This window comes from Octodon degus, unplaced genomic scaffold, assembly GCF_000260255.1.
Source record: "Octodon degus isolate 3935 unplaced genomic scaffold, OctDeg1.0 scaffold00022, whole genome shotgun sequence".
Classification (NCBI taxonomy): domain Eukaryota; kingdom Metazoa; phylum Chordata; class Mammalia; order Rodentia; family Octodontidae; genus Octodon; species Octodon degus.
The window spans coordinates 18,320,299-18,330,200 of NW_004524598.1; the positions used below are offsets into that span (position 1 = coordinate 18,320,299).

Below are 9,902 nucleotides of genomic sequence, written 5' to 3' on the forward strand. Positions count from 1 at the left end.
AAAAAAAAAAAATAGAAGTCATAGAATTTACTTCCTTTCCTGTAGTTTTCGAGGGGTTGCAACAAATAAGTCTCTTTCCAATACTTTGCTCCCACATTGCTAGGTTGCAAAAGTTGTGATGGAAATACGAGTTTTAAAGGTTGCTCTATTTTTGGTTTTGGTCATTAACATTCTGCACAGTATGCCCGGGAAGCATACAATGAGCTGTTCAGATCTAATTAATAGGCATCAGTTAATGAGGGGACCTGAGAAAGCTAGTAGCTTAGATACCAGATTTATGAATGAACAATAGCAAGTGCCATTGTGGACCTGAAAGCTCATTATAGCCCTTTCTTATCTTCATTCTTAAATCTTAATATTTTCCCAATATAAAAGGGTGAACTTTCATTCTTGGATTATTTTCAAGATTTTATTCATGCTAATTTTTAATTTCTATGTGACGTGGTGACAAACAACTTGTGTGTTGATTTCTCAAAAAAAAAATCAACCTTTCCAAGATTTTATAACATGGCACCATGTAAATCTAAATACTTAATTAAAAATATTGTTGAAGTAAAATATTAAGTGCTCCATTATGTATATATATATATATATATATATGTATAATTTCTCAGTGGCACAATTAACCTTAATTACTACAATTTCCCCCACTCCTTGATAATAAATTCATATTGTAAGAGATTTTGCCCTAGAAAAGGAAGTAGAAAATCGTATTTTGAGTTTTATCGCACTTCAGCAATGCATTTTTCTGTGTATATCATTTAATGCTCATGAAAACTTCATACAGGTTGTAGCATTCTCAACTTATAGTCACACATTATAAAACAGAGGAATTCAGTAATGTGGTTAGAGTTCCAGGCTGGGTTTATAAGCCGAACCTAACGAACAGTTTCCCAATGCACAGGTGCTGTGTCCCCATCAGCTCATCCTCCCCACCCCATAGTTCCTTTCGTGTTGGAACAGGAGCATTGCCTCCTGGGAATTTTCATTGCACTCCTTTATTCAAGATTAAAACCACACATGCATAAGCCAATGGAGGTTGTCTTCTGAAACATTACGTTCTATTAAATGTTCAGACTCATTATCAGATTTAAAGTTTTTATTCATGAAGTGAACAGGAAAACAGGAGCAGTTTTTTATCTTGATATCACTTTCAATCATCAAGTGAATTATACCTGACGTAAGAGTTATATTTAGAGAAAGAATTATAAAGCATGAACATATAAACGTAGACTAAAATTTGGTGTTAAATGGCATAGGTCCAAAAGTCCAGCAGACAGATGTCTTCTTCAAAAGGTATCTAGTTTTAAGGAGGGAAATTTCCAGATCCCTCCAGGAAAGACAGGGTACTGATGAACTCCCACTTACCACTACAGAGGCGACTGGGACTTCTCCTGTGTGTGTGTGGGAGACTCTCAACCAGCTGTCAACTACACACACCACACAACTTTCTTCAAGAAATTAGTAAGTATCATTGTAAGATGACTCACAGCACAGAAAGTTGTTTCAATTAACACTTCATTGCTATTTCTACTATTTTGTTTCAATTATTAGGTTTCACTTCTCCCTTTCTTATTGGTTTCTTATAACCTCTGAGACTACTTGTATTCAAAGCCTTTTGAGAGAGGCAGGCTGGGAAAACCACAGGCATTTCCCACAACCAATACGCCCAGAGAACAACGGATTTTACAGCTGAGATCTGAGCTCTAGGGCCTAATGCGTCTGCTGGCAAACAATGTGCAGCATTTTACCCTTTCTCATCTCTTGCCTCCTGGCCTCAGCCACACTGTGGAATTCCAAAAGTGTCTCATAATACTATTCAATTCTAAATCAGTCTTCATAAATCTTTTTCATAGCTTCATCTACTTTCATCAGCAATTTGTGATTGTCCCTTCAAAACCTTTCGACAAATTTCTTTCTCATAACTGTCTCATAATTGTAGAGCAATTTTCCCTGACAATGACCGGAAGGCTATTGAATCTCTAGATATCAGTCTTTCCATTGACTTCTTCTCTCATTATGGATATAAGCTCATCTTCCCAACACACATTCTCTGTGGGCAAGCAAAGGAAGCTCAGATTTCCAAGTGGTATTTACAAGTTGTATGTGAAAGTGGGATGCATGCCACTATTTGAGCTGGGATTTCCATAAAAACTATGATCTACTTTGCATGTGGGAAAAGCAATTGACAATTCACCATGCTCATCAGTTTGTGAACAGTAGGAATTTGGGAAGACCTGACCTTCCAAACGTTGCCCAGTAATCAAGTAGATGCTGGCTTGCACAGCGTGGCATCACTAGGTAGGCTGCAAGGTTCTGAAGTGGCAGGTGGAAGCTCTTGCCAGGAGGATACCAAGGCTCCTTGTCTGTCCTTTATTAGACGAGCCCCAACACTGACTTCTTCTCAGCATTAGTGTTAACAGCTTTGATATCTAGTTAAGTCCTTCAGCCAAATGAAGGTAAATAGTACAACATACACTGAGCTGATTCATTTTATGAGTTATTTTTCCCAATTCATCCTGTCTTGATACAACTGTTACTTTGGTTCATCAAAATTCTTCTTACTTGGTATTTTCAGTAGATATAATATTAACAAATGTTCATATTAAAGCTTTATGTAAGTTCTTTCTTACCTATTTGATTCTACCAACTACCCAGTCACAATTTTTTTTGGGGGGTCACCATTTTATAGATATGAACCAAAGATTAGGGAAGGGTAGGTATCTAAACTAAAGACCCTGAGGCTGCTAAGGATGAAATCTAAGTTTTTGGTTTTTTGAGGCAAAATCTGTTATGTAGTTCAAACTGACCTTGAGTAAGGTTGCTTGGTTTTTCACTGATTTATTAAGAAAGTATCTTCCAAAAGCTCTCTACTGTTTCTACCATGTTGCACTGGCTCTTCGGGTTCGAAGAAAGGGACCCAATAAAGTGATTCTTAGTGACCACAGAATGAGTTTCAATCATAGATTATAAAACTATATTTAAGTATACCTAAGATGAACAATTCCTAAATAGGATAATAAGGTTTATCATACATAAATGCCCTCAACTGATGATTTTTAAAATTCTGATACAATATTTAAATGATCAACCTGTACATCAAAAATTACATTTTGCTCATACTTGTAATATCTGCTGTAAAATCCTCCATTTAAAAAAAATGATTCCTTACTCCAAAGAGAATGTACGTAATAAAACTTGCTTGAAAAATTTAGTTTCATAACATTCAGATTTGTTCATTGAGGTATCTGGAAAATTTTCCACTAAATATAATAAAAAACTGTCCACTAAAAAATGGCATGAAATTGTGACTTCTTATAAAAACTTAATAACTAAAAGTCAACATTCAAAATAGTTGTCTTCTAGGAAACAAAACAGAGACTTGGAATGGAAGAAATTTAATTGAGCTCATCTTACAATACTCATGAAATTAGTACAAATTCTCATAGCACAGTCCTAATAAATGAGTTTTCCAAATTGCAAAAGAATGGAGAAGTTTTAGGATGGTTTAAAAAATGTTTGGTAATAAATACTATGTTTTTATAATTTTTATGCATTTTAATGAGAAAAAGGATAAAATAACAATGAAACAGTTTCAAAACAGGTTAGTAGGAAGTTTACAATAATTAATGCACTGCATATTGTTGTCTTCCTAGTGGTTATTCAGAGGACAAGATGCAGACATGATCTCTTGTCTAAGCAACATTAGTACAAACTTTTATTCTCAGTGAACTAAGAGAAAGTAGCTGCATATCTATCTTAAAGGACAGTTTTGTTGTGAAAAAAGGGGGAAGAATAAAAGAAAGTTAGGTTTACAAATTATTAATGGCAAATGTTTATCGCTGTCTTAGTAAAGTCTTTGTGCTCTTTTTACTGAGCATGTTCAGTCATCGTGCTAATGCTAGGCCTTCCAATACTGTCATACACTCTGCAAATGAAAAAAGAAGCATATTTCACAGAAGAGCAGGCTATGCCTCATGGACCCCCTTTTGCTTCTACTTGGCATCTAGTTACTATCACCTCTTCCTTTTTCCTTCCCAAGAGTATCAAGTGCACAGTGACCTTTATATATGTTTTTCCTCAAATAATTACAAAAATTCTATTTTCATTGAGATGTATCTTTGGAGCACCTTAGCCCATTAAAAACCGTCTTAAGCCAGATGGCAATTGACTGGGAGATTATTTTTGTTGTACCACAGAAATCTAAATGGACAACATATTGCTTCCTGAAATTAAGCTACACCTGAAGATCCTGTTGAAAGGGGCAGAACTAAGTTGGCCCAATCTACACAAAGATAGTTGTCCTGAGTCTGGAAGGCATGGAAGCAGGACTGGATTAGTATGGTTTCCCTGATTGGCAATGTCCAGAGGCATTACTGGGTCATGGAATGTTACATTGCAACTTGAGCATCTTTTCTATTTCTCTCTAGAAAAGCAAGATGGAGTTACACATATTGAGGTTTGCAGCCCCACTTCAGCTGTCACCAGCCTTGTGATTCAGGGGGTCATGAGCTCTCTCTTCCTCTCCCTGATGACCACTTTGCATTCTTCTGCAATGATGAAAAGACCACTTACGCTGAGGTGAGAGGTAAACAAAGTTACTATGGAAACCTACTACAATACCTTGCCCATAAAATGATTCTTAGAAAATGCCCAACCTTAATATCTGAGCTTACAAAAAACAACAACAACAACAAAAAAATTTTGGCTACTTAATCATAAATTTTGGAAAGTATTCCTGTTTCCATGATACTTACTCAATACGTTTCAGGACATTCATCTTAGATGATCCACTTAACTTTAGGAATGGACCATGCTACTTTTCCCCCACTGACCAAGGTGGCTTACGCTAAGCTGCTGTGGTGAAAGGTAGAACAACAAAGACCTGGAACAGGTGGCAATGCAGGGCTGAAACTAAGGAAGTGATGTGATTAATAATCCTGGCAATCAAAAAGATTTGGGCAGTGACAGAATCAATAAAGGAAGAGTGCCCTCCCTGAATAAATATCCTGTAACTGCAAGATACTTGTGTGTTTGCAGATCATAGGAAGCCATCATAGACACCAAAGCTGATTGGATAATTGGCTGTGTGACCTTAAAACAGAGTAATCACATGAAGCCTGCTATTTAATGTGAAATTTTTCATACAGACTATAATGAGAAAATCCATGTTTAATTAAATTGTAAGTAAAGATGTTACAATGAACATCAGTGCCCTTTACACAAGAAAAACAAGAATATTTAATTTAATTATCACATGTAAATCAGCCGGGATATAGCAAAAGAAGTATTTTTTGTGATGAACTGTAAATATTATCCCTGAGAACATATATGTGACAGTTTTCTGGCCTCTTACAGAAAAAAAAAATGAGTAATGAAAGTTCATGTTTTACTGGGTGAGTTACAGGAAGTAAGAAAAATTATTCTACCTTCATGATAACTCCACAAAAATCTTCCTAGCAGCAGTAGTTAAGGATAGACCAGGACTTAGCAATTGTATTCATGAATGGAAAAAAAGAATGAAAAAAGTGGAACTCCTTAAATTCTTAGATTCTTTCCCCAGATCAACAAATAGGGATTTGAGCAGATTTTCCATGATATATTTGATTATGCTGATTTTCCCACAATGCAGTACAGATGAAAAACATTGTGAAGTCCTTTGACAAAATGACTCCAATTCCACCTGAATTTCAGAGATAGAATAACACTCTAGAGTCATGGTGCGTGTCTTTGTTGGCAACCTTCTCCTCCAAAATCCACCTGGAAATGAGGTGAGCTAACCCAGGCTCTTTGGCTGACAACCAAGTCAAGGGAAGAACATTAAGACTTTAGTCTAAAAACTAGGTACTTGCCAATTCCCTTCCCCAATTTTGCTGTTTGCCTCCAAAGCAGACAATAAGTGACTGCCAGCAACACATGCCAAGATATTATTGCCAGAACCTGGTGTACACTTCATTTACCTCGTTGAGTCACTTTTCATAAACTCTCACGTTGGCAGATTTGGGTAAGTGAATTTGGCATCAGGAGTTCGTTTAAGGTACATCTGTAAAGATCACAAAGTTTACCTGAGATTACTCTCAACTCACTTCCCACAATAACCTGTTACTTAAATTTCCCATAATGCCCTACAGAGTTTTAATGAGCCTACTGACTCCATGTACCCTGGAAAAATGCAACTCTCTATAGGCAATAGGGCACTTTGACTTGGCTTGTGTTACTAAACACCTAATATGTTCTGGTCTGACTGATGTACTAGGAATATAATATTGTCAACATATCAGATCTACTCTAAAGGACTTTAGTAGTCTAGCTAGGCAAAGAAGATAGACAGAGGAAACAATTGCCGGAAAAGAGTGTACAACAATATGTTCATGTACATCATGTTCTGTGTTCGATAGGACTAAGAAAGATAAGGATGAGCATGAAAACACCAAGCAGACTGAACTTGGGAAGAGGAAAGAGTAGAAGGAAACTTCGAAGCGTGGGAATAATGTGTTATCAGGAGAAATCATGGTAGAAAGAAAACAATTAAATCACGATCAGATTAAAATAGTGGATTCATTACCATTCTACTTTTTAAAAAATTGTGAAATTTTATTGACATTTCATTTCTTTAACTCAAAGTATGATGAAATACTTTCAAATACTACATGATGAGTACCAAATTTGGAAAGTGCAATACATCTGCAATCTTTGAAGCCACACCTGTGAACTCTCCTTCACACATAGCCGAACAGTTGGAAACAGTAATCTGTTAATACATTCTTCCCTGAACCCTCCCAAAAAGAACTGCCTCTCTTTAGGATCAAATGTGTATCAAACACTATTTATACTTTGGTGCTTCACCAGAACTGAGTGCATTCTCTCTTAAAACAAATCAATATGCACATATAGATATGATTTTCTTCTGTTAAGGTTGGTGTCCTCAGTATCTTGAACATGAATGTGAATAAGTATGTTTTTACAACCCTCAAAACCAATTACTCACTAGGTAATCCTGCCTTTACATAGCACTAAAACAACTAGTTTAAAAGCAAAAATTTTAGTTTGCACATTTTGGGGCATAACATGGGGAAAAATATTAAAATCAAGTTGCTTTCCTGAATTCAGAACACACTTACATGTTGGTTTATTTTTAAAGCTGAATCTGATCAAACAGGTATGTGCGGGGAAAACGTCTCCATATGGAACTATTTTAAAGGATTAAAGAACAACTTTATTTTAAGAAGTCTATAAAGTGCAGATTCCAATCCGCCAGGCTTGGGGAGTATCCTGAGTCTGTGTTTTCCTCCTGAGCTCCTGAGAAATGTCAATGCAGTGGCAAAGCTGGGAGCAGGAAGATTGGTTTTGGATCTTCCAGTGACACCGCTTGTGCCACAGCCCTTCTGCATCCAGTGACATGTGTGGGTGTGCCTGTGTGCTTATGCCTGCGTTAGTTCAAAAGGAAAAAAAATAAAAGGAACTGCTTAATGAATTTTTACATGTTAAAATAATTTTTCCTGTGCCATTTGTTCAACATGTGTATTAGTTTTTCTTAAAGATTGTTTTTCTGTTAAATGTTCCTTTTTGTTCATCCTTCCAAATGGAAGAACAGAACTGAGAGAGAAGGGAGAGAGAGAGAGAGAGAGAGAGAGAGAGAGAGAGAGAGAGAGAGAGAGCGCTTGACTTGCTTGGACTTTGACAAGGACTCTAACACCATTTTGATACTTGGTAAATGGGCAACTCTCCTTTTTGTTCCTCACTACAACCAGGCAGGTAATGGCAAATCCTAGGTGTGCTCTCCCTGGGCACTGAAGGGGAGTCCCAAGCAATCAATCCAAGTCCTCACAGGAACCCTCAAGCACAGTGAAAGGCTTGAGCTAGCCTCTGCTACCTTCTCTCTGAAGTCCTTTTGGGACATGCATGGAAACTTCTAGGCTCCTTTCATTAAGCTGCACTATATGAGCAATTAAGTTTTTGGACACTGGGGTGTGTGTGCTTCGTGGTGGGCATTTCTGAACAAATTTTGTGGTGTGGGTCCACTTTGTCTCTCCATGGTCCCAATAGACTGCATTAGGCACAAATAGCAAAAGGAAGAAAATCTTTCATGAAATTTGAAATTAGAGATTAAACTCAGATGGATGGATTTCTAAAGATCAAAGTAACAGAAAAAGTTATGGACTCTCCCAATTATCTCTTTAATAGTTCAAAGTATGTACTATAACAAAGTAAAATTGGGAGCAGTCATTACAGGATGAATTTTCTATGTCCTCCTTACCTGGCATCCTCAATAAAGTTAAATTACAATAGGAGAGTAATACCTTCCAGGAAAATGGCAGAGTGATGAGCAGCAACTAAGTCTCTTCAAGATCCAGAATCCAGAAACTAGAAAGTATCACCTTAAGGAAGGATAAATAGAAAATGAAATGCCCAAGAACTAGGAGGGATCTGCCAGAAAAAAAAAGAAACCTGAGGAGACAAACCACAAGGCCATGAAGGGCAGACACAGTCTGCTCTTTCTCCTTAGCTTCCAGCTGGTGGCTTGCAAGAAAGGGGGACTCGGGCCACAGAGCTGAAGGGAAAGCTGTGGACTGCAGAGGGTCTCGCAGAGAAGGCAGCAGAGAGCAGAGTGCCGATCTCTGTGACCTGCAGGGAGAACCAGGCGCTCCGCTGGGGCCGGAGTCCTTGAGTGTCTCCAACCTAAATGCTGTCTCTCTGGAGTGCCTGGTTGTATGCCATTGTTCTGAAAGGCTCCTTGTTAGAACCTGTGCCTCTGATCAATTCCAGGACAGCTTCCCACTGGGGATCCAAGCGTTACGTTCCCACCATGACTGCATGAGAGGTAGCTGCAGGAGACAGCTGGGTTGTGGAGCAGATTGCAAAGCACCTGCTTGCAGAGCTGAAACTGAAGCATACAGCCCCACTCCTACAGCGAGGAGGCCAGCCTTAGCCTGCATTGCTCTGAAATCCGAGGTTGTGGCATTAGCACCCTTGCCCTGCTTCTATTGCCTGCTGATGCACGCAGTGTGGCCTGAGGTCAGACTGCTTTGCTTATCTTTTCTGCTTGTTTGTTTTCTTTTTTTATTGCTAATTTATTTTTATTTTTTACATAATTTTATTGAGAAAAAAATAGGAATGAGACAGTTTCAAACCAAAATGGTAGGACAGTTTCAATAATTAACACATTGCATACATTCTTCTTAGTGGTTAATTGCTGTACAAGATGCAGAAATGATATCCTATTTACAAACACTATTAGAACAAATCATTCTATTCACTAACAGAAAGCAAATATATATTTATCCTAACCACTTTGAATACACAGATACAAAATGGACATTCATCTGTATCCCCTTTTTGTGTTAAGTTCCGTTATTTGAATATTATAAGTGTGTAAACTCAGCAAAATATTCTAGAACAGTCCCGTAGTCCATAATAAAATTGGGTCTTCTGCTTCACTGGCAAAGTCAGAAATTGTTGGCCTGAGTCCCCTATAGTTCAACATAACAGCATGGCTTTACTTCTTTTTCTTTCTTTTTTTTTCTAGGTAAATGGATGTGCATTACTCTTTTTTTAAAATTTTTTTAAAATTTTATTGAGAAACAAATAGCAATGAGACAGTTTCAAACCAAATTGGTAGGACAGTTTCAATAATAAACACATTGTGTACATTCTTCATAGTGGTTAATTGCTGTACAAGATGAGGACATGATATTCTATTTACAAATACCATTAGAACAAATCACTCTATTCATTAAGAGAATGTAACTATATATCTATCCTAACCACTTTGAATACACAGATGCAAAATGGACATTCATCTGTATCCCCTTTTTTTGATAAGTTCCGTTATTTGAATATTATAGGTGTGTAAACTCAGCAAAATATTCTAAAAGAGTCCAGTAGCCCATAATAGTATTGGG

At 37.2% G+C, this 9,902-nt stretch overlaps 1 pseudogene across 1 annotated transcript in view; it reads left to right on the forward strand.

Moving 5' to 3' along the window:
- Positions 1–8,668, forward strand: part of LOC101574596 — a 53,596-nt pseudogene extending 44,928 nt beyond the window's left edge. The window contains exon 2 of the transcript XR_001117032.1: positions 8,507–8,668. The product of XR_001117032.1 is annotated as a eukaryotic translation initiation factor 3 subunit H pseudogene (transcript). The remainder of the gene's footprint in view (positions 1–8,506) is intronic.
- Positions 8,669–9,902: the final 1,234 nt, after the last annotated feature.